This window comes from Castor canadensis, chromosome 8 (assembly GCF_047511655.1).
Source record: "Castor canadensis chromosome 8, mCasCan1.hap1v2, whole genome shotgun sequence".
Taxonomy (NCBI): Eukaryota; Metazoa; Chordata; class Mammalia; order Rodentia; family Castoridae; genus Castor; species Castor canadensis.
Window position 1 is genome coordinate 130,417,597 of NC_133393.1, and position 24,332 is coordinate 130,441,928.

Below are 24,332 nucleotides of genomic sequence, written 5' to 3' on the forward strand. Positions count from 1 at the left end.
ACTCATCACAAAGTACATTACAGGTCAAGTTCAGAACTGAAGGCATTTCTTACTTGGTATTTTGGTATCGAGAAAGAAGAATTCAAAGCTACCAATAATGCCTTATACTATTTCCATGATTCCTAAGATCCAAACAGTTCCTACTGAGACCTGAAATAGGACGTTCCTTCTAGAAAACCCCAGACTTAGAACTCTGACTTATGCACGTGATACAATAAGACAAATCTAAAACCAGGCAGCAGTGGCTCATGCCTTCCAAACCAAGCCACATGCATATGAGGCTGAGGTTGGGTGGGTCATGGTTCCTGGTCAGCCCTAGCAAAAGTTTGCAAGACCCTATCTCAACCAATGTCATGGTTCTCTCCTGCCATATCAGCTATGGTAAGAAGCACAAAATAGAAGGAATGAGGTCCAGGACAGCCTGGGCAAAAAGCAAGACCCTATTTCCAAAATAACCAGAGCAAAAAGAGCTGGAGGAGTTGCTCAAGTGGTACAGTCTCTGCCTAGCAAGCACGAAGCCCCAAGTTCAAATCCAAGTACTGCCAAAAAACAAATAAAAAGAGAAATCTAACCAACAATGGCTTAATGATATTAACAATCAGATTGAAATCATGGTTCTAACAAAGACTTAGTCCAATACATGCTAGGTTTTAGAACTATGACACAAAAAATGCTGACAATTTGGAATTAGAACACCTGTGCAAGAACCCTACCTCTGTCATTTAGCTTTAAATAAAATCTCACCTGAAGCTCAGGTTCCTCTCTCTGAGGAGGCTCTTGGGGAATTAAAAGAGATAATGTATGTGCAAATGTGGTCCACATCAAAGCTTTGTACAGATGCGTAGGCTTCTTTTCATTCCCCATTTGAATCAACTCTTTGAATTCTGTCTCTCTTAAGTAGCTTAACTCTGGGCCTCTACAACACAAATGCACAGTTACAAGATTAAAAAAGAAGTCAGCAAAACAACTGCTTGTTATATGATCCTTGACAACAGTTGGACAGACCTTTTTTCCAAATTAAATGAAGTGTTTTGGCAGAAGGTAAATGTAGTCAAAAGTATAACAAGAGAAGAGAATTATTTTCCTAAGGGAGAGTGTAATTCTAACAGGAGTTCAACTTACACATTTTGAGATCAGTATTTTTGAATGCCTCTGTGAAGTGCAAAATGAATGTAATTAGTTATGAGATATCTTGCCCTTGGCCATGGTACACATTAAGCAGTGGCATAATATCCTTCACAACCTATTCAGACTCTGCGGTGTATTTCAGGACTTCCTGTGCTGCAGTCTCTCAAAGCAAATACTGGATATAGTTTCAGAACCTAACAGTTGTTCCTTCAGAAGAGTTAAGGGTGGGTGCAGCACATCTGTGGCATTCAAATAATCTAGCCATGCCTATGAATTCCTTATTCTGTTTCATGTATGCATCCCTAGCATGTAAATGAAACCTGGTACAGCAAGGTACGTATATGTAGAAAAAACAACAGAAGAGATCAGTCTCTGAGGGGGTGTTCTAGTGATGCTGCACCCAGAAAATGACCATTTGGTGTACTTTTAGAGACATAATTTGAATTCCATTTTCCTGTCAGAAATGATCTCCATGGTACAGCTGTGATTACTAAATGTGGTGAAGTTATAAATGACCTTGCCATTGCTTGTACCTCCTAACTTTGGGATCATCATCCCAATGTAGAAAATATGAAGTCCCAAAGAGTAGTGAGAGACAGGACAAACATGTGCCCAGAGTTTGCATCAATAAGGAACTGTTCCTATTTCTTCTTCTTTCTCTTTTCCCTCCTCTTCCTCTTCCTCCTCCTCCTCCTTCTTTTTTCACTCAAGAAAAGTGAAGACCAGAGCATGTACAATAAGCATTCTTATGGTGATGCCTAGCATAGGAAGTGATGCTACATCTCTTTCTAGAATATGACTAGACTTTCACAGCCAAGAGTCAAGAGCTATAGCTTGAAAATTTAGATATAGGCCCAAAATGCAGTTGTGAACTCCTTGAAAACAGAGATTAGCCTTCCTGTTTTGTGTCTAACACTTCCTTACATTCCTTCAAAGTGGTCTTGGACAGAGCACATGCTCAATAAATGTTGGATAGCTACTTAGTTTAAATGGTTACTAGATAGACTTTCAAAATAGTGACTTCTTGTAGGGAGGTGAATAACTTTCTGTGTGGATCAGACACTAATCTTTAAGGCATTGACTTTAAAAATGCTTGTCCAGAACCCAGTGTGGTGGCTCATACTTTTAATTCCAGCATTGAATAAGCTGAGGCAGGACATTTTGAGTTTGAGGCCTGCCTGTTCTACATAGCAAGAAAAAAAATATGTAACTTCTTAACCAGTAAAATAGTAGGTTACAAAGGGGAGAGAAAAACAATTTCAGCTAATCTTACTTCTTCATTTACTGAGTAAAAATCATGTCAAGTTCACACCCTTGAGGAGGATGCAATGATTCTGAGCATGGTATAGAAACCACAAGAACCCACGGTGATGTGGATAACTGGCAACTGAAGCAAAAGAGCATGTCAGTTGACAGTATTTCTACAAATAGAGTCATTGTTCCTGGACATTGTGCACCATGCTTCACCATCATTGTGAAGAGCCTATGTGATGTTATAGGTGTAAAATGAACCTGTTTGCTACAATGAACACAGGCCAATAAGTGACCTTCACTAATGCACTTTCCAAATTATCAATATCCCAGCACTCCCAGAAAAAAGCATCCAATTTCAGTTGCTTTCATTCAATAGGTTATTAGGTGACTGAATTGTTTGTTTTTCAGTTTATGGTTGTGGTTTGTGGGTATAGCCTCTAAAAGCCCAACAGCGTCATCCCTAAAACTGCAAAATGATTACACAAAGGTATGTGTATATCCACATGCACACACACACACATGAACATATATAAGTCATGTACATACGCATGTACATGTAAATGGGAATGCACCATTTTTGTTCTCTCTGTTAAATAAGAGCACAGATCTGTTGGTAAGGCTTTCACCCAGACTGAAACAGCCAGCTGCCTCTAAAGGAGCTAACTCCTTGCTATGCAACAAGAAAAGGAATATCTGAAAGCGTAATGGCCCTGCAAGAGCTCAGATATTCATTACATGCCACAATGATTGCATCCAAAAAATCTGTTCGTCCCTTATTGTATTTTTTCTTAAAAAATAGTCTTGTCTTTAGGTATGAATGTACAGAAGTAAAATGACTAGTTTATAACAATCAGTATTAAAAACTGTTGTAAGTACAAAGAAGAAACCCAACAGAGAAACTAAAAACTGAGAAGCAAAATCAAATAAAGGCAGAAAAGCATAATGTTTGAGAAAAATTATGCATAAAACAAACTGATAACCATTTTGAGAAGGAGAGGTGAATTTAAACATTCAAATAATAAAAAGTCACTATTCCATACAGGCTGTCTAGTGTAATGTTTAACCACATAGACTCAGCGCCCAGAACTAAGTTACTTAGTTGAAGCTGGATTCTCCTACATGCAAGTTGCATGGCTTTGAACCATAACACTCTCTCATTCTCTCTCATTCACTCTCTCTCTCTCTCTCTCTCTCTCTCTCTCTCCCTCTCTCTCCCTGCACATAGACAGGAATGTGGAAAGGATTGTTCATAACAATATGTGTCCTCTCAAGCACCTACTGTATGTTAGCCTTGACCTTCAGGACAGCAAATTTACAATTGCTTATTTATTAAACTGTGATCTGGTCAGCTATGAATATAATGGGGCTGTCCTGAATCCAATTCCAAGGGCAGATTCCATTGGAGTACCTGACAACCTATACATATTTAAGGGGCAAGGGAAGGAGAAAATGTGGGTGAGGTGCTGGATGCTTTGTTCAGTCACCATGGTCCCCTCTGACAAGTTGAAAGGTGGCTATGATTAAAGATTTCTGTCCATCCATCTCTAATCCTCAGAAATATTTGTTTTATATGAATCAAAGAATGGACCACTCCTGTTTCCCTGCCATTCTTCCTCACCTCTGGATGCTGGCACCAGGACATATCCTCCACACAATGGCCCTTGTTGAATGCAAGGCCAAAAGGAAACTTGTTTTTCCAAATAACTGTCACATTCTCATGTGCTCAGTCACAGGAAGAATTTCAGTTTCTCTCTCCCCCAGCATTGTGGATGAGGTTGAGGTCACAGGACTGAAAGGACCCTGTCTTATCTCCCAACAAGAGGGGTCTGTGCAGCTGCTGGGCCCAAGGCAGACAGAAGGCAGGCGGCAGCTGAGGCTGGAGAAGGCTCTTCCCACCCACTTCCTGTGTCTGGCTTTGATTCTCTGAGGGCAGATTCTCTTAGTGTCGAATTCCACCCTGATTCTGCTGGAGGAAAAAAGAAAAGTCCAAAGCAACCCTTTACTTTCTCCAAAGCTGCTTTGCTTTGTCTGAGTCCCTCTTTTCTAAGTTATCTGCCACCAGTTCTGTCTCTCCTTTTTAGAGCAGCATATGGCAGAATTTTGTTGAGCACTGATCTTAATTATATACATCCTTCCCTAAGAGGAATGACTTTGATAAGGAAACCAAGCCCACGAACCAAGACCAGTAGATAGTAAAATGGAACCCAAACCACTTTCTCAATTAGAACTGAAAAAATATATGACCAAGAGGGAATTCACCCTTTGGATAGGAGTGGCTATCTTGGGCTCAGTGAACTGATCTCTGTCTCTCTTCCAGTCCATTCTGCCTTGACCTTCCCCTCGAAGCTCTGTGCCTCAGCACCAGTGCCGATTTTACCTCCCAAATAGAAAGCTGCTTTATGCTTCTGTGCCTTTTTGAACTCTTTTCCTCTGTCAGAAATGCCTTCTTTGTATGTCTTCCTGGAAATATCCTATTTGACTTTTAAAACCTGGTACAGACATCATTTCATCTACCTCCAGTGATTCTGATTTACTTGGTCTGTGATATGGCCCGAGCACTGGGAATTTCTAGCACTCCTGGGTTATTCTAATCTGCACAAGAGTTTAAGATCCCTGCTCTAGGCCAGTGGTTTTCAAACTTGACAGAGCATCAGAATGAGCTGGAGGGTTTGCTAAAGCACAGATAACACAGTTTACTCCCTGAGGTTAAAATTCAGGAGTTCTGGAGCCTGAAAGCTAACTTCCTCCCTCCCTCCCTCCCTCTATCGCTCCCTTCCTTCCTCCCTCTCTTCCTTCTATTCTTCCTTCCTTCCTCCCTCCCTCCCTTCTTTCCTTCCTTCCTTTCTTCCTTTCTGCCTTTCTTTTTCTAAGCATTTTGCTGATTTTTAAAGATTAATTGTATTATTTTGTTTTTTCTTTTAAAAAAATCTTTATTTTTAACAGAGAAACAAAAATTGTATGTATTTATGATATTCAGCATGGTGTTTGACATATGTGTATATTATGTAATAGCTCAGTTGAGCTAATTACCATGTATGATGTCATGCTTACCAATTTTTGGTGGTGAGAATGTCCATTTCTAACAAGTACTCAGATGATACTGATACACATTTTGAGACTCAATCCTCTGTTCAATATCTCTAACTGTCACTAGTTCCTTTATATTGTATTGTTATCAACTAATTTGCATGTCTCCTTTTGCCATTGGAATTCAATGACACTAGCTTTTTTTTTATTGCTCTACTGTACTAGGTATATGGTAGATTCTCAATAAATGGCTATTAATGTAAACTTATCACAAAGAAAGAAAATCATGCTGCAAATTTATGCCAATCTTGTGTTTTGTTTTGTTTTTTTAATACTGGGGTTGGAACTCAGGGCCTTCACCTTGAACCAGCCCTTTTTGTGAAGGGTTTTTTGAGAGCAGGTCTCACATCTCACGAACTATTTGCCTGGGCTGGTTTTGAACCACGATCCTCTTGATCTCTGCCTCCTGAGTATCTAGGATTATAGGCGTGAGCCACCAGCCAATGCCCATCTTTTTTATGTATTTGAGCTAATAAATATCCTTTGCTTCTGACTTTAATTCTAGAAGAAGATTCTTATACACCAGTATGAATTACATCTTGGATTTTGGTGATAGGGTTGAGTTGACAAAGTACTCAACACACTGGGATAAAAAGGCCTTATGTAAAAAGCAGATTATATTACATTACATCAACAACACTTCTTTTTAAACTGACATTTAATGAGTATCACTATCAATAAAGGCCTTTTAAGAGCGCTCCATAAAATGTTGTGAAAAATGAGAACATTTAACATACAGGCAAACAATGAGCCCCATTCATATAGCTTCTTCACATTTCCCCAGTATCGGGGATCTGAAACAGGCTCACTCATGCTCCTCTAGTGAAGCTGGCACATTCTAACCATATTGATTGTCTGATTACAAATATAGACTGTGGCAACAAGGACTTACAAGAATCCTGTGGATTATACACAGATGTCAGACTTAATGCCCACTTAAATACAAAGCAATGGAACCAGGTAATAAAATGCAATTCCCAAGGAAATTAGACTTCTGTACAGAACAATTGCTTCATTGTTTCATGTAACTTCACTAAGTAAATCCAAAGAAATGTTTCTTAAAAAGGGTTTCCTAATCTTCACTAATTTCTAAAATAACACTCCCCGTGAGGAATACATTCAATCTCTGTTATTTGATCTGTAGAAAATTAAGAAGAAAACTAAGAATGTCCTTGCATAGCGCTGTCTGAATCCAAGCCCCGGAACTAGCAATGAGATACTTTATTTATGGTGTGGGGGAAGCAATTTGTGTCTCTGTGTGATTGTATGTGTATGATTGTGTGTGTGTATGTGTGATTGTGTGCATGTATCTGTGATTGTGTGTGTGTGTGTGTGATTGTGTGTGTGTGTGTATGTGTGTGTTTGACTTGCTTGCTGCTCATTTCAAAAGCCTTCTACTTTCATGACCACCTAATTGTCGTGGAAATACAGTGCTGTCCCTAATGGTGCAGGGCAAAACAGTTCCTGCTTGGAAGCGAGGGGGTGGGGGCATGAGGGAGGGGGTGGGGAGAAGGAGGGAGTAATAACCCAATCATTGTATGCACATATGAATAAAGGAAATAACAAAAAAAAGAATGGGTTCTCAGATTTAAATGTCAAAATACCTGGATATGAGCTTTTGAATTAAGTATAACACAATTGAATTTCACTTCAATATTAGCAGGTGACCAATGGATTGGACATGATCCAATTGGGAATAAAAGATTCTGTAGTCTGTGTCTTGGTTTCTTTTCAAAAGTAAAAATTTATGAAATACAAATTTGCCTAAAATTTAAGGGTAATGCATTTGGAAGGTAGAGTGACTATATTTAGGAAGTAAAGTGTGACCAAGCAGAAACAGATCCCATGGCTACTTCCTGTTGGTGCCTGCTCTATATCTTTGGTTGGTTGGCTTGTTACTTAGTTTTTCATATTGATATCACTGCCTTCTTTTTCTCCTATTTCTTCTTCATCAACCTTTGATTGAGGGGACTATGTGCCATTGGTAAGCCTGTGCCTGACTTTGTAAGGCCCATGTCAGGAGTACAAATGGAGGTCTACATATAAGGTACAAATATTTAAAAGTTATACCTGAAAATGCAGGCTATAAAAGTATATTTTAGCCCCTCCCCTCAACAAATATATGTTCCTAATGCAAAAGTGTTTTAGAAGTAAAAGCTGTTGTTTTCATATAATTAAAATTCTATAAAACATCAAAAATTACTAAATTTATTATTTTTTTGATCCTGGATGAACTCTAATAAACACCAGTGCCTCTGTTCCCTTGCCATTTTCCCTCTTTTTATTAGCACATATTAATTATACAAAATAATGGGTTTCATTACGACATTTTCATAGTTTTATATGATATACTTTGGTCATATTCACCTCTCCTATTACCCTCTCTTATCCTCCCTTTCCCTTCCCATAGATTTCCCTTCCTCTTCTCAAATAGTCCTCTTTCTACTTTGTCTTTTTTGTTTTGGTTCATTTTTATTAGATTACATTAATTATACAAAATACTGGTTTCATTTTCACATTATACATATGTGTATGCACTTTGATCGTGTGCACCCCCACACCTACTCTTGTCCTACCTTCCCCCTCCTGCTGGTCCTCTTCTTTCTGAACAGTCCCTCTTCTGCTTTCATGTCTTTTTGTTAATATCTATACTCTGCATATGATGAGAAAACATGCCATGCTTGTTTTTATTTTGTGCAGCACTATGATCTCCATTCTTCTTTATGGCTGAATAAAACTCCATTGTGAATATACACTACATTTTCTTTATCTGTTTATCTGTTTGTCCACACCTTGGCTGGTTCCATTGCTTGGTTATTGTGAATAGTCACAATTTCTATTGTATACTGGCTTAGATCCCTTTAGAAATATACCCAAGGTGCTATAGTAGGATCATAGGTGGTTCTGTTTTAATTTTTTGAGGAATCTCCACATTGATTTCCCTAGTGGTTAGACTAATTTATATTCCTACTAACACTAACAGTGTATAAGTGTTCCTCTTCCTCATATCTTTGCTAGCATCTGTTTGTTCCCTTGATAACCATTCTGACTGGATTGAGATGTGAATCCCAATGTAGTTTTGATTTGCATTCCCTGATGGCTAAGGATATTGAATATTTTTTTCATGTATTTATTGGCCATTGTACTTTTTCTTTTAAGGACTAGTTATTCAATTCATTTGCATATGTATTGACTGGTTTATTTGTTTTTTGGGTGTTTAATTTTTTGAGTTCTTTATACATTCTGGATCAGATGAATAACTGGCAAATATTTTCTTTCATTCTGTATGCTGTCTCTTCATTCTGGTCATTATTTCCCTAGCTGTACAGACACGTTTTAATTCGATGCAATCCCACTTGTCAATATTTGCTATTTGCTGAGCTACTGAATTCCTATTCAGGAAGGACTATCTATGCTTATATCTTAAAGTATTTTCCCTGTATTTTCCTCTAACAATTTCAAAATTTCAGATCTTACATTAAGATGTTTGATACATACATGTTTATTAACTTTTATACAGCATGAGAAGTAGACCTAGTTTCAAACTATTACAAGTAATATCCAGTTTTCCCAGAACCATTTGTTGAATAAGCTGTTTCTTCTCTTTGGCTCCCATGTCAGGAATCAGGCAGCTGTAGCATCATCAGTTTATTTCTGGATCCTCTTGGTGTATGTGTCTTTTTTTTTGTGCCAGTGCCATGCTGTTTTTGTTTTATGGCTCTGTATTATAATTTGAAGTCTGGTATTGGAATACATCATTACTCCTTTTGATCAGGATTGCTTTGGCTTTTTGACGTCTTTTATTATTCTCTGTGAATTTAGGATTGATTTTTGTATTTCTGAGAAGCATGCCTTTGAAATTTTGATGGGGATTTTTATTGAATTGGTACATTTCTTTTGATCATTCAGCCATTTTCACAATATTATTTCTACTGATTTGTGAACATGGGAGCTCTTTCCATCTTCCAGTGTCTTCTTCAGTTTCTTTTTTCAGTATTTTATAGTTTTCATTATAGAGGTTTTATAATTCTCATTAATAAGGTTTGCTGTGAATGGGATTGTTTTCCTGATTTCATTTTCAGCCTATTCATTATTGGTATGTAGAAAAGCTACTGATTTTTGTATGTTGATTTCGTATCCTGCTACTTTGCCACAAAATGTTTATCAGATCTAAGAGTTCTTTGGTAGAGTCTTTAAAGAACAGGATCATTATTGTTCATAAATAGGGATAATTTGATTTCTTTATTTCCTATTTATATCCCTTTTATTTCTTTCTCTTGCCTTATTGCTCTAGATAAGCATTCAAGCACTATATGGAGTAAGAGTGGAGAGAGTAGACATCTTTATTGGTTAATTTTAAACTTGTTCCTGATTTTAGAGGAAATATTTTCATTTTTTCCCATTCAGCATATGTTGGTCAAAGGTTTGTCAAAAATATCCTTTGTTATATTAATGTATGAATCTGCTATTCCTAGTTCCTTCAGGGCTTTTCGTGATGAAGGAGTGTTGAATTTTTCAAAACTTTTCTGCATCTATTGAGATGATTATGCAATTTCTTTTCCTTGATTCTGTTTATGTACTGTATCACATTTATTGATTTGCCCATGTTGAAACAGCCTTGCACCTCTGGAAAGAAACCAACTTGATCACAGCATACAGTCTTTTTAATGTATTGTTGATTTTGATCTGCAAGTATTTTTTTGAGGATTTTGTGTTTATATTCATCAGGGAATTTGGTCCTTAGTGTTATTTTTTTGTTGCGTTATTATCCAGTTTTGGTTTCAGGGTAACACTGGTGTGCAAAATGAGTTCAGAAGCATTCTTTTCCTTTCTATTTTATGAAATAGTTTGAGTTTGCTGTATTCCAAACATTCTGGTAGGTTGTATTTTCATTTTCATTTGATTCTAAGAATATTTAAATTTCATCCCTGATTTCTTGAATGAACAATGATCATCCAGAGGAGTATTATACAATCTCTACATGTGTAATGTAGTTTCTCTTACTACTGACTTCTAACTTCATTCAGTTATATTAAGATAAGTTACAAGAAACTATTTCAATTTTTTATATTTCTTAAGACTTGCTTTATAGTCTAAAATGTGATCTATATTAGAGAAAGCTCTATGGATTGCTAAGAAGAAGTTGTGTTCCACAGCTGTTGGATAGAATATTATGTAGATATCTCAAGTCATTTTACCTATGGTACAGTTTAAATCTTAAGTTTATTTGTTGATGTTTTGTCTGGATGACCTATGTATTGATGAGAGGGAGATATTGAAGTCACCCACATTATTATAGCTGCTCCTAGGTGGCATTTTATGTTCAGTAGTGTTTGTTTTATGAAATTGGGTGCACTAATATATGGTGAATATATATTAACAACCATTATATCTTTGTTTTCTTTTTTTTACTGTTTATACATTTATTCATATGTGTATACATCGTTTGGGCCCCATTATATCTTCTTGATTCATTATTCCCTTTATAAATATGTAGTGACCTTCTTTATCTCTTCGGACTGATCTTGGCTTGAAGTGTATTTTGTCAGATGTGAGTATAGTTACTCTTGCTTACTCTCAGATTCTATTTGTATAGAATATCATTTTCCATTATTTCAATTTCAGTCTGTGTGTATGTCTTTGCAAGTGAGGTGAGTTTCTTGGAGTCAGCAGATAGTTGGGTTCTTCTTTTCTTTTCTTTCTTTCTTTTTCTTTTTTAAATCCAGTCTACATCTTTTAACCAGAGAGTGAACACCATTTACATTTCAGATTATTATTGAGAAGTATGCACTAACTTCTCCTTTCTTCATCTTAGAAATTTGCTGGTTTATTGAGTCAGTGTTTTATTATTTCCTACTTTTCATTTGTTTTCCTCCTAGTTAGATTTATTCTTTTCTGTCCTCTTATGCTTGTGTATACCTTTTTTCCTCTTCCTGTTGTATTCCTTTAAGTATTTTCCACAATACTGGCTCAGTGGCTATTAATTGCTTTAATTAATGCTTATCATGGAAAGTCTTTATTTCTTCTATAACTTTAAAGGATAACTTTGTTGAATATAGCAGTCTTGATTGCTACTTATTTTGTTTCAGAGTTTGAACTACATCAGTCTATGCTCTCCTGACCTTCAGGATTTTTGCTGAGAGATCCACTATTACTCTTATTGGTTTACCTTTGAGAGTAACTCATACTTCTCTCTTATAGATTTCAGTATTCTTTTTTTGTTCTGTTCTCTGGCATTTTAACTATAATATGACATGCAGAGGTTCTTTTCTGGTCATCTATAATTGGGATTATAATGCTTCATGTACTTGGAAGTTCATTTTTTCCCTTATATTTGGAAAATATGCTTTAATTTCATTGAATACATTTTCTATGCCTTTATTCCATATCTTGGTTCCCTCTTTCAGATCACAAATTTTTAGTTTTGGTCTCTTAATTATGTTCTAGAGGTCTTAGATTCTGTGGTCATGAATGCATATTTCTTTTTCTTTATTGCAATTTTAATATAATCACTCCTATACATTGTTTTTAATGCTTGAAATTCTTTCTTCCCCCAGTCTAGTTTATTAGTGATAGTTTTGATTTAATTTGACTTATTAAAGTTTTCATTTAAAGATTTTTTTCCTTTAGAACCTCTGTATCTTTTCTGAATTTCTCATCTAAGTTGTTAAATTTCTCATCCAGATCTTGAATTGATTTCTTTATCTCATTCATAAGTTTATTTAAATCCTCTTTGAGGACATTGGTAAGTTTTAAGACTAGACTTCAAAATTCTTTGACATTTCAACCATTTCAATACTTTTGGATTCAGATATTGAAGAGTTTGAACTTTTGAAGGAGTTATGTTGCCTTGATTTTTCATATTTCTTGTGTTTCTTTTACTTTCTTTCTTCTCTCTCTCTCTCTCTCTCTCTCTTTCTCTCTCTCTCTCCTGAGCTGTGATTTGTACTCAAGACCTTGTGTTTGTGAGGCAGGCACAAACCTGAGTCTCTCTGGAGCCCTATTTCTTGTTTTCCTAAATTGCAATTTGTGCATCTGTTGACATTGATATCTCCTGGAGTTTCATTTGGGAGTTATCTTACTGAACAACTTTCTCTTGAGGACTCAATGCCCACTACCACTGAGAAAGAAAAAAAATAAATTTCCATAACAGCAGTGGAACCACAAGAAACCATATATAAAAATACAACAAAAATCAATTAGTACCAACTACTACACCAAAAATAATCAGAAAAGAAAATGGAAAAATATATTAAATAAATGAAGTTAAAATTAACTAAGATAGGCTGGGTACTAGCAGCTCATGCTTGTAATTCTAGTTAATCAGGTTGCAGACATCAGGAGGCTCATGGTTTGAGGCTGGCCAGGCAAAAAATGCAATCCCCTATCTCAAAAATACCCAACACAAAAAGTGGCTGGTGGAGTGACTTGAGAGACAGTGTGCCTTCCTAGCAAGCATGAGGCCCTGAGTTTAAACCCCAGTACTGAAAAAAAAAATTAGATAAGGTAAAACAACAAAAATAATAAATAAGCAAAACAAAAGAGGAGGCAAGGAAAGGGACAAAAAGTAAGATGAACCAAAATTAAATAAAAGAAAAGCAAAATAAGAAGAAAAAAGGAGAATAATGTGAAGATGAGGAAGAGAAAAGAGCAAGAGATAAAAAATCTGATTACAAAATAAAGAAAAATACATAAATAAAATTAGATAAAGAAGGATATACATAAATAAAATTAGATAAAGAAGGATATAGCTATCCTTATCTCAACCAGCAAAATCCCTTGTTCCTTCCTATTATTGCTTATACTCTCTCTACAACAAAATTAGAGATAAGGGCAAAATAGTTTCTGCTGGGTATTGAGGGGGGGAGCGGGAGGGGGTGGAGTGGGTGGTAAGGGAGGGGGTGGGGGCAGGGGGGAGAAATGAACCAAGCCTTGTATGCACATATGAATAATAAAAGAAAAATGAAAAAAAAAAAATAAAAAAGATAATTCAAAATTTAAAAAAAAAAAAAAAATAAAATAAAATCAAACCCCAAAATAAAAAAAAAATTAGATAAAGAAGAGAAATAAAAACACAAGAGATTGATAAAATAAAGTAAAACAATACTGAAGTATAGTAAGAAGAAAAAAGGTAAAACAAATGACAAAGGATTAGAGGTATTTTTTCTGAACCATGTGGGGGTCTAGTGAGTTGTAGTTGGAGACTGTTTCAATTCCTACTGTTCTGGCTGGTGCTGCATGAGGACTGAGTACCACTCAAGGATCATCTGTCTGCTTCAGGGCTACATTCACTTTAGAAGCTTCCTTTCTTTGCATACTAGAAACTGCTACTGGGTTCCAACAAGCTTTGTGTCCTGTGTGTCAGGAAGGTTCCCCACTCACCCTAAAAACCTCTCCCTTCCAGTTTATGCAGCCAAGAGCAACAGATGTCCAAACCTAAGGGATCACCTTGAGCACATTGGGGACATGAAGAAGCAAACAGAGCACTAAGATGTTACCTGGAGGGGAGGATGGAGGAAACTCAGCACTCTTCTGATCTCGGTATTTTCAGATCCTGCCCAGCAGTAAACCACCCTGCAGTAGGAAGACAATCAGGTCATTTACTGTAACTGTACTCAGAGCTATCAGGCCCAACCATCAGCAAACCATATGCAGAAGAGAGGCAGCTGTGGAAGATGAGAAATCTGCTGGCCACAGTTTCGGGCTCAGAGATTAATTAATATGGGGCATGTCTGGATTTTCAGTTGGTTGGCAGCTGAAGTTTGGGTAAATAATTAAGTAAAAACATACATACTTTAAACATTTTTGTAAATTTGTTCCATAAAATTTGTTTTGTCTTTAATTTGGTAAATCACATTGTTTACTGTACCAATAGTAATGTTTAATGTATTAATGTAGGACCTAGGTATGGTGTTAAGAAACCAGATGGCTGAGAACCAAGGCTTGGATATTGATAAGGAATCACATCCCAGACTGTTGACGTTAATGGAATTACTTGTGACATACATCAGGGTCTTGCTGACTCACGGTCCTTGGAGCCTGCGTAACAGCCAAAATCTGACTATCCAAGGCCAAGAAGTTCTCCTGCCAGACATGTGGGAGAAGTTGAGGACACTTAAACTAGTCTCTGAAACCCAGTTTCCCAGGACTAACCACCTCTGTGTTTGCTTGAGGGCTTGGCAGTGCAGCACTCTTTCTTGTGCCTGCCGACCCTTCCATGTAGAAAGTGCACTTTTGCTTTGCTTTGCATTAATAAACCTGCTCCTGTTTAAGTTTCCTCTGTGTCTGTTCTTAAATTCTTTCTTCAATGAAGATCAAAAACTTTCTGGCCCTTAGACTCAGTGTTCCAAATCCAGTGACATATTTTGACAAGCAAAGCCAAGAGACTGGAGGAAACCCACATAGGAGCAGTTGACTTTATTTTCCTCTGATTCTGGTAAGCCTTTGGGAGACTGCCTTTTCAGGTTTATGCTTTTATTCTGGGCAGTTATCTTGCAGTACTTACACAAAAGTGGAGGTTTATTCCTTCTTTCTCTTATGTCTGGAGGAGAATTGATGGGAAGACCATCAATTTGCTATTATATCCTAAAGTGTAACTGCAGGGTTAGTATGTAAAGATTTGGGGATCTCTGCGTATTCTCTCTCCCTTCTGCCTTCTTGCTTGTTCTAAGATAGTTTTTCTGTTCAAGGTCATTTGGAAGTTTTGTTATTTTAGCCAGTCCTTGCCAGAGTATAACATTCTGTAACTCTTACACTTGGGGAAGTGCAAAGGAAATCTGAGTTCAAAATCCAATATTGCCAAAAAAAAAAAAAAAAAGAGAGAGAGAGAGAGAGAAAGAAATGAAGGAAGGGAGGGAAGGAAGGAAGAAAAAAGGGAGAAAGAAAGGAAGGGAGGGAGGAAAGAAGGAAAGAAGGAAGGAAGGAAGAAAAAGCCCAAAGGGGAAACTAGGTGTGGTGGCTCAAGCTTATAAACTTAGTTACTTGGGAGGCTGATAGCAGGAGGATCACCAGGCCAGCCCATGCAAAAAAAATTCACAAAATTCCATCTCAACCAATAGCTGGGCACAATGGCATGAACTTGTCAGCTTAGCTACTTGGGAGTCTGAGATCACGAAGATCGTGGTTGCAAGCCAGCCTGGACAAAATTTGCAAGACCCCTTCTCAACAGAAAGAAACTGAGCATAGTAATGCATGCCTGTCATCCCAGCTATGACAGAAAACATAAAATAAGAGGATCATGGTCCAGTCAAGCCCAGGCAAAAAAGTAACACCTGTCTCCCAAATAACCAGAGCAAAAAACATATGGGGGTGTGGTTCAAGCCTTAGAGCACCTGCTCTGCAAGTGTGAAGACTTAAGCTCAAATGCCAGTACCACCAAAAAAAAAAAAAAAAAAAAAGGTCAAAGAGAGCATCCAAGTAGGGCATTCAAGTGACAACGACGTCTACATAATATCTGCAATTGTGTGTGCACAGGTGATCTTTATTTTATTGTATTGGGATAAAAACCAATGTAAAGCTGGGCACCAGTGGCTCATGCCTGTAATGTCAGCTGCTCAAGAGGATTTTGGTTTGAAGCCAGCCCTGGAAAATAGTTGACGAGATTCTTTCTTATAAACCGCATCCCAAACTAGGGCTGGTGTTGTGGCTAAAGGTGTAGACCCTGAATTTAAATCCCAGTTCTGCAAAAAACCAAAAATCAAAAGAAACTCACCAAAATGTTAAAAAAAAAAAAGAGTAAGTAGGAAATGAGGAAGTACAAAAAAAGTTACAAAAACATTTTTAGATTAAAAAAAGGTTTTTACATGGTAAAAAGATTTTGTCTTAAAGGACTGTTCCAAAATTGAAACAGGCAAATAAGAGCAAAACCAGGAGGCTAAAAGCATATTTGAAAGATTGCACCAGGGTTTATGCTAAGACATAACTAATAAAACATGATAACACATGAGAACGTATGAAAAAGTTGGAAGAGAGCATTTTCTAGATAAAAAGGTTTTTCACGGTAAAAGAAAGTTTTGTTTTAAAATAAAAGATTGTTCCAACATGGAAACAAGCAGATAAGGACAAAACCAGGTGAGTTAAAGCACGTGGTACCGTTTATAACAAGAAACAGCTGGTAAAAACCCAATACTGTCTTTTTTTTTTTTTTAACATCTGCTTCATTATTTATTTATTTATTTATTGGCAGCACTGAGGTTTGAACTCAGGGCTTTACACTTGCAAAGCAGACACTCTACTTTTTGAGCTGCACCTCCAGTCCTTTTTTTATTATTATTATTTATTTATTTCCCCAGTGCTGTCTTGATACATTCATAAAAGTCTCACTAAAACTTCCCCTCAAATCCCAATAAAGCTAGTACACAAAAAGTGTGTGGTTGATCTGTCTGAGATGATCCATTCTCCTCTGAGAATACAGCGTGACTTAAAATAAACTCTGCCATTACTTTTATGACGTTTTACATCTTGCTTGATATCTTTTCTCATAGGAACTCAAGAAACAAAGCCCCCAGAGAAACTCCTGGTAATGGAATGAAAAATTAGAATTCAATTATGTCCAAAATATACAAAACTTAAATAGATTTAAATCAAAAATACAAAATAAAGCAAAACTTGAACATAAAAAATATTTTTTTGTTTTGAAAAAGTTACTTTTCTATTCATTCAAATTATTTCATAAAATTAAAAGGAAAGTACAAATTATATTTGAGAACTATTATGGAAATAAGATTATTAGTTAAAGCTTATATCTTTTTTATTTTCTAAAAACGTTACTAAATATTATTATACATGCTTTATAAAACAATGTAAGTCACAATTTTATAGGGCAATGTGCATTATACCAATGTAAAGGGTCAATGTCTTGGTCACATACACTTCAGACAGGAAGAATTGGACGGGTCAAGTAATTTTCTTTTTTGAAGCAGGGCTGGGAATTGAAACCATGACCTTTGGCCTGCTAAGCAAGTGCTCCAATTAAGCCATGCCTCCAGTCCTTTCTGCCTTTTTAAGTGATTTTTTCAGATAGGGCCCCACATCTTTTTCCCAGGCCAACCTCAGACAATGATCCTCATACCTATGCTTTCCACATAGCTGGGAATATAGGAGAGAGTCACCGTGCCTGGCTCATTTGCTAAGATAAGGTTAGTCTCCCTAACATTTTTCCTCTGGCTGGTCTCAAACCAAGATCCTTCTATCTTTATCTTCCAAGTCTAGGATTGCAAATTTAAGCCACTGCACCCGGCAAATAATTTGTTGTTATTTACTTAAAAAACATTTTATTAGCATATATTAGTTGGACAGTGGGGGTGTGTTCACCTTGACATTTACATATGTGCTTACAATGTATTTTAATTAGATTCACCTCCTTTATCATTCTCCCTTATGCCCCACCCAGCCTTAGAACAATTTCAACAGGTTTCACTCTTCTATTTTCATACATGTACACAAAGTCATCCACCATATTTGCTGTCCTTCACTCTGCTCACACTCCTCCTCCCACTGGTTCCCACCCCTGAACAGGACCAGTTTGGTCTTCCTGTCCTCCACTTTTTTCAGTATGTATTGACTGTTCAAGGGGATTGGCCACGGCATTTCACACATGTATATACCGTACTTTAATCATATTAACCCCTCTATTACTCTCTCTCTATCTCCTTCCTCCCCCATTTTCATGGCTTTCAGTCAGCTCATTATACCATCTCCATCCACAGATGCAGTGCATTTCACCACTATTCCCTATCTATTATTCTCTTACCTCCTCCTAATCCCCAGACCCACTATTACAATCATGTTCTCTCTCTCTACATATATATATATAAAACTATTTATTATATATATAACTATGTTATATATATAACTGTTATATATAGAGAGTGTATATGTAGACATACACATATGTATACATAATATATATGTGTACATTTATCTTTTCGATCTAGTTTCCACATGTGAGGGAAAAGATGCTGTTTTTACTAACTTTATCTAAGCACTTCTACCACTCAGATGCACCCTGCTTCCTAAACAGCGTCTGCCTTACAAAGCCTCAGCAGCACCACAACCCACACAATTTCAGAGCAGCCTGGGAGCTGGTGGCTCATGCTTGTCATCCTAGTTATTTGGGAGACTGAAGTCAAGAGGATCACAGTTTAAGGCCAGCCCAGGCAAACAATTTCTGAGACCCCCATCTCCAAAATAAACAGAACAAAGTGAGCTGGAGGTGTAGCTGAAGTGGTAGAGTGTCTGCTTTGCAAGCACAAAGCCCTGAGTTCAAACCCCAGTCCGACCCCCATTCCCCCTTAAAAAAAAAACCCTTCATAGCATGCGGGTACTCCTAAAGACATGGGCCAACTGATTTGAAGAAGGATAAGAAGGATTCTTCTGTAGTCCAAATGGTGTTAGCACAGAAATGCGTATTTTAGGATTTTAGTCATACTGTGTAAAGAACAGGGTTCCAAGTCTCAGATCTTCCCATGATTCTCCAATACATGTAGTTTTTCTGTGATTGTCATGTGCAGAACCACAGAACTGATGGGACTTATCTCATGTACCTCTCCTTGGCTGAGAACTTAAAGATTCTCACCTGGAGTGATGGAGCCACTCTTTTCAGTCACCTTTTTCTACACTCAATATCTCTTCTATTCATGAACATGCCCCACTGACATACGTGAGCTTAGAACAATGTATTTTCCTTATTTTACACCCAGATTCTGAGATCATTTGTGGATAGGTGAGATCATTCAAATAAATAATGACGTACTTGAATAGACCCATGTCTAATGAACCACCCAACCTCCTTCACCCAAAGTTCATCATACAAAAATTGGAACTTCTTAATTTAGCAGAAACAGTAGCTGCCTGATTCCAACTGCTAATGGGTGAGCAGTGTCCAAAACAGAAATATGGCTCCTGATTAGTTATCATCTTTGCAATGCGGGCTCAGCTGCAAAAGATAAATAATAGCCAATATAAAATTGAGCATTCATATGTGCCAGCACTTTGTTAAGAGCTTGGTATGTATCATTTGTAACTCTTCCCACTCCAAGCTCCTTTTAAAGATATAGTGGCTATCATTTTAAAGGAGTTGAGTTGCTTGCCTAAGGTCACCAGTGAATTTGTGGCAGTAAGATTTAGTCTCAGGTTGTCCGATACTAATACCTGCACATTTAAACATTACTCCCTTCTGTTTCTTGTGTCTTACTGGCATTGTGCAGAGAGGTGGGAGGGTTTGGGACTAGGTAAGACTGACAAAGAAAACTGAAACAGCTACAAATTGTAGCCCAAGGTAAGCAACCACCAATCTAGTGGAAAAGTCCAAAGGGGCACAACAACTTTTAATTTTTCAATCTCTGTTCTATCTGGACCGGTGTGCCATGGCAGTGGTGTAGAATCTGCAGGGTGATGCACAAACCCATTGGACTGGAAGGACAGTACCTTAGCCTAAGAGACGATAGAAGCAGAATTAACTTGCTGGCTACCTAATAGATACTTGGGACTCACACAATGCTTATTTAATTATTGAAACAAACTGAATGTGCAATTGTGGGAAACTAACTTGAGATACCAAATGAGAAAGGAGGTTATGTAACTTTGCCTAAGACCAAAGAGTTGATAAGATGTGGAAATTGGCTACACTTCAGAATTGAGAATCTTCCTATTAAATATGTCATATTGCCTCTCAAGTGATCTCTGCATCCAGTTAACGGACCCAGTGGGAAAAGAGAAGCACAGAGCCTCCCCTTATTCATGTTGAACGATGCCTATACAATGCCCACAGGATGTGTAGAAAACCTAGACGCAGAGCTTATGGATGTGGGTAGAACTAGCAGGCAGGACAAATTAACCCTGGAGTCCTCCCATGGGTTAGGCTCAAGCCTTGTAATTCTGACCTTGCTCAAGGTTGACTCACTTAATTTGAGTACCAGGACCAGGACCTCAGTGATAGGCAGATTAGGGCCAATACACAATGAATTTTGTCCTGTTGATGGGGCTCCTGAGATGTTTAGCTTACTTTGCTTCTATGAGTGAGTTCATGATGGGTCTTCTTCTAACCTAGAAATCCCTTGAAGCCTTTGAAGTCGTGCTGTTGTGCCATATGTCCATGACCAGACCTGCACCTAACAGAGGTATGGTGGGACTCAGAAAGTCCTTGGAAGAGATAACAAAACAGCAAAAGTATAAGTAGAAATCTTCCTTAATGGGAAAAAGAGGTTGAGGATTATGGTGGATTTTGACCAAGAGCAGTGATGAAAGGGGCTTAGAGACTATTGCAGACACATTATTGTGAATGCATGAATAGGAAATCTATGATAAGTGAAACCTGTAAGCAAAAGTCCAGAGATGGTTGATTTAGCTGCTGAGTTGCTCACAGCTGTCTGAGATACTATTTTTTTTTTTTTGACACAGAGTATTCTTTGTCTATAGAGGCAATCTGTTCTTCTCTGTTCTTTTTAATTTCAATATCAATTGTTATCAATTGGGTAAATTCATGAAGACTCTCTGACTTACACCTGCACCATCACAGACTCTTAAAAGAGTGATAAAACATGTGAAAGTAAAGAGCACATTCTTTTCTGTTGGGGATTGTCTAATTGGGGGTTAATAGAAAGACTAGAAGGCTTTATATATTTTAGGCAAGAAGACACAGAATTCAAATTGCTGCTTCCTGCCAGTTCATTTCAGCCAACATTTATAGCACACCTACTATGTGCAAAATGCTAATGAAAATATGAAAACAAACAACACACAGTGCCTGTCTCCAGGAAACTCAAAGTACAGTGCCAGAGATACAGGCAAACAACCAACAATGAAGAAACCCAGAATAAAATAAGATCAGGACACAAGTACAAAGAATGGATTATTAAAACAAAGAAAGGAGCCACTGCTAGGAGAAAGGAGTGCTGATGGATCATTGAGGGAAGGAGAAGGTCATTCCAGGACAAAAGGAGAATGAACCAGCAGAAGGATAAAAAGAATTTGCTCATACAAGAAAGATAAGAAACAAGACTGTGGTGTTATGATTGCCAATAGGTGAACTCAAATCTCTCCATCCCCAATATTGCTAATCATCTCTGCTTCCCTTCAAATGTTTGCCCAATTCCCCACCCCTACCCCTTCCTTGTATGGCCAAAGATCTTACTGCTTGGCTGTTTTCTTAGCAAGCTGAATCCTTTGCTCTCCAAGTTTATTGAAAGGAGTACTTTCCCACCCTTCTCTGCTCAGCTAAAACTGAGCTTCCTGAAAACTCCTTATACTCAATATTCATACAGAAGCACTCTTTTTTAATATGCCTGGGATAGAAAATCATGTCCTCATATTGGTTAAGCTGCCTCTATGTACCAGGTACTGCTTACATGCTTCATGAAATTTGTATGTGAGGGAACCTGACTTGAAGATGGCCCTCAATTACCCTCACCCTCTGGCATTCACACCCTTGGGTAGCCCCCTTCCACCTTGTAGGGTTGATCTATAAGACCAATGACAGTGATGATATACCACTTCTGAGCTTAATTGTTGTTAAAAAACAAAACAAAACCTGTGACTTCAGTCTTGAATATTCCCTTTCTAGGTTCACTCACTGTAAGAGAAGTCATTTTAACCCATGTGGTAAGAGGATGAAGTCTCCTGCCAATAGCTGTGTGAGTGAGGTTGGAAGCAAATCCTTCAGCCCATGTCAAACCCATGTCAGATGGTAGTACTGGCTGGTATAATGACTGCAACGGCATGAGTCAGAACCACCCAGTCAACCTAGTCCCAGTTTCCTAATCCTCAGAAACTCTGTGAGATGATGTTTGCTGCTTTACGCTATAAATTTGGGGTAATTTGTTATGTAGCAATAGACAACTGATACAGTATCTATATATTTTTGTTATTTTTTGAGGTACAATTCACCTAAGATAAAGTGTGCACATCTGGAGCATTCATTTCAACAATCTTGACCACTGTATAGCAATGTGCCACGCCACAAGGTTTTTGTCATCCCAGAGAGTTCCCTATGTCTTTTTCCAATTAATTTCTATCTCCTGTCACTACAGTTTCTATTACCATAGACTTGTTTAGCCTATTTTCAAACATAACTTTAGTGTAATCTTATAGGTACTGACTCATGTCTCACAGACCATACTACGATGTGTTTTTGAGAATTACCCACATTCTTGCATGTAACTACCATTTAATCCTTTTTTTAATCTTAATCTTATTTATTAGCATATAATAGTTGTACAGGGGGATACATTGTGACGTTTACATATATGCTTACAATATATCTTAATTGGATTCATTCCTTCCATTGTTCTCTCTCATCTTCCCTCATCTTACAACAATTTAAACAGGTTTCATTGCTCTATTTTCATATATGAATACAAAGTACATCCACCATATTCCCCCTCCTTCACCCTCTCCTTAGGCCCTTCCTAGTCCCTTTCCCTTCCACTAGTACACTGGGCTAGGACTTCTTTTATCTTCATTTTTTTTCAAGTGTATATTGATAGTTCCAGGGGTTTTCACCTTGTATTTGAGACATGCATATGTTGTGCTTTAATCAGATTACCACCCAATTATTCTTTCTGTATTACCCTGCTTCCTTATTATTCATCAGTTTACAGTGCATTATGCTATACTATCTTCATACACAGATGCAATGTTTCAGCATTTTCACTCTAATATTCTCTTTCTGTTCCCACCTCCCCAGTCTCCTTAGACAGACCTATAAATGCAGTCAAGTTCTCTCTCTATATGTGTGTGTGTTTATATGTATTTAAGTTCATATATGTATTTATATGTACATTTATCTTATAGGTCTACTTTTCATATATGAGGGAAAACATGTGTGCCCTTTGATTTTTTGAGCCTGGGCTGTTTCCAAAGCTTGCCTATCTTGAATAGTGCTGCAATAAACACAGGCATGCAAGTGACTCTGTCATATCTTGGTGCACATTCCTTTGGGTATATGCCCAGGAACGGTATTGCTGGAAATGGGGACTGCATGAAACTAAAAAACTTCTGCAAAGCAAAGAAAACAGTTATTAGACTGAAGAGGCAGTCCATTGAATGGAAGAAAATCTCTTGCTGACAAGGTACTAATAAACAGAATATACAGGGAGGTCAAAAACCTAACCCTGCAAAGAATCAACCACCCACTGATAAATGGGCAAATGAACTAAACAGACAATTCGCAAAAGAAGTTCAAATGGCCAATAAATACATGAAGAAATGCTCAACATTCTTGACCATTAAAGAAATGCAAATCAAAACGATATTGAGATTTCACTTTGCTCCAGTCAGAATAGCTATCATCAATAATATACAATAACAAATGCTGGTGAGTATATGGGAGGGAAAGGAACACTTATACACTGTTTGTAGGAATGTAAATTAGTGCTGATGAGTAAATTAGTGTAACTGCTATGGAAAGCAGTGTGGAGTTTCCTCAAACAGCTCCCTTTTTTATTGCTGAGTAGTATCCTATTTTATGAATATATTACAATTTGTCTATTCATTCTCCTGTTGATAGACATTTGAGTTCTTCCAAGTTTTTAGCTACTACAAATAATGATGCTACCCTTGTACAAGTCTTTTTTGTCAATGTTTTCATTTTATTTGAGTGAATAACTAAAAGTAGAAATGCTAATTGATAATATAGATGTATATCTGACTCTACAAGAAATTGACAAAGATTTTTCCAGAAAAAAATTTTACATTCCCATCAGCAATGTATAAAAGTTCTAATTACTTCACATCTTTTCCAACTTTTAGTATCATCAGTTACTTTCTCTTTGTTTTTTTTTTTTTTCATGTATGGATTGTAGATTGAACCCAGGATGGCAACCATGTTAGGCAACAGCTCTACCATTGAACTACACTCCCAGCCC

General features: G+C 37.2%; 1 long non-coding RNA gene across 1 annotated transcript in view; it reads right to left on the minus strand.

Annotated features, from left to right (window-relative positions):
* The window catches only part of LOC141425811 (uncharacterized), a 58,600-nt gene that overhangs the window by 16,662 nt on the left and 17,606 nt on the right, over positions 1–24,332 (minus strand). Inside the window, exon 2 of the long non-coding RNA XR_012450943.1 lies at positions 13,968–14,043. This is a non-coding gene — a long non-coding RNA (uncharacterized lncRNA). The remainder of the gene's footprint in view (positions 1–13,967; positions 14,044–24,332) is intronic.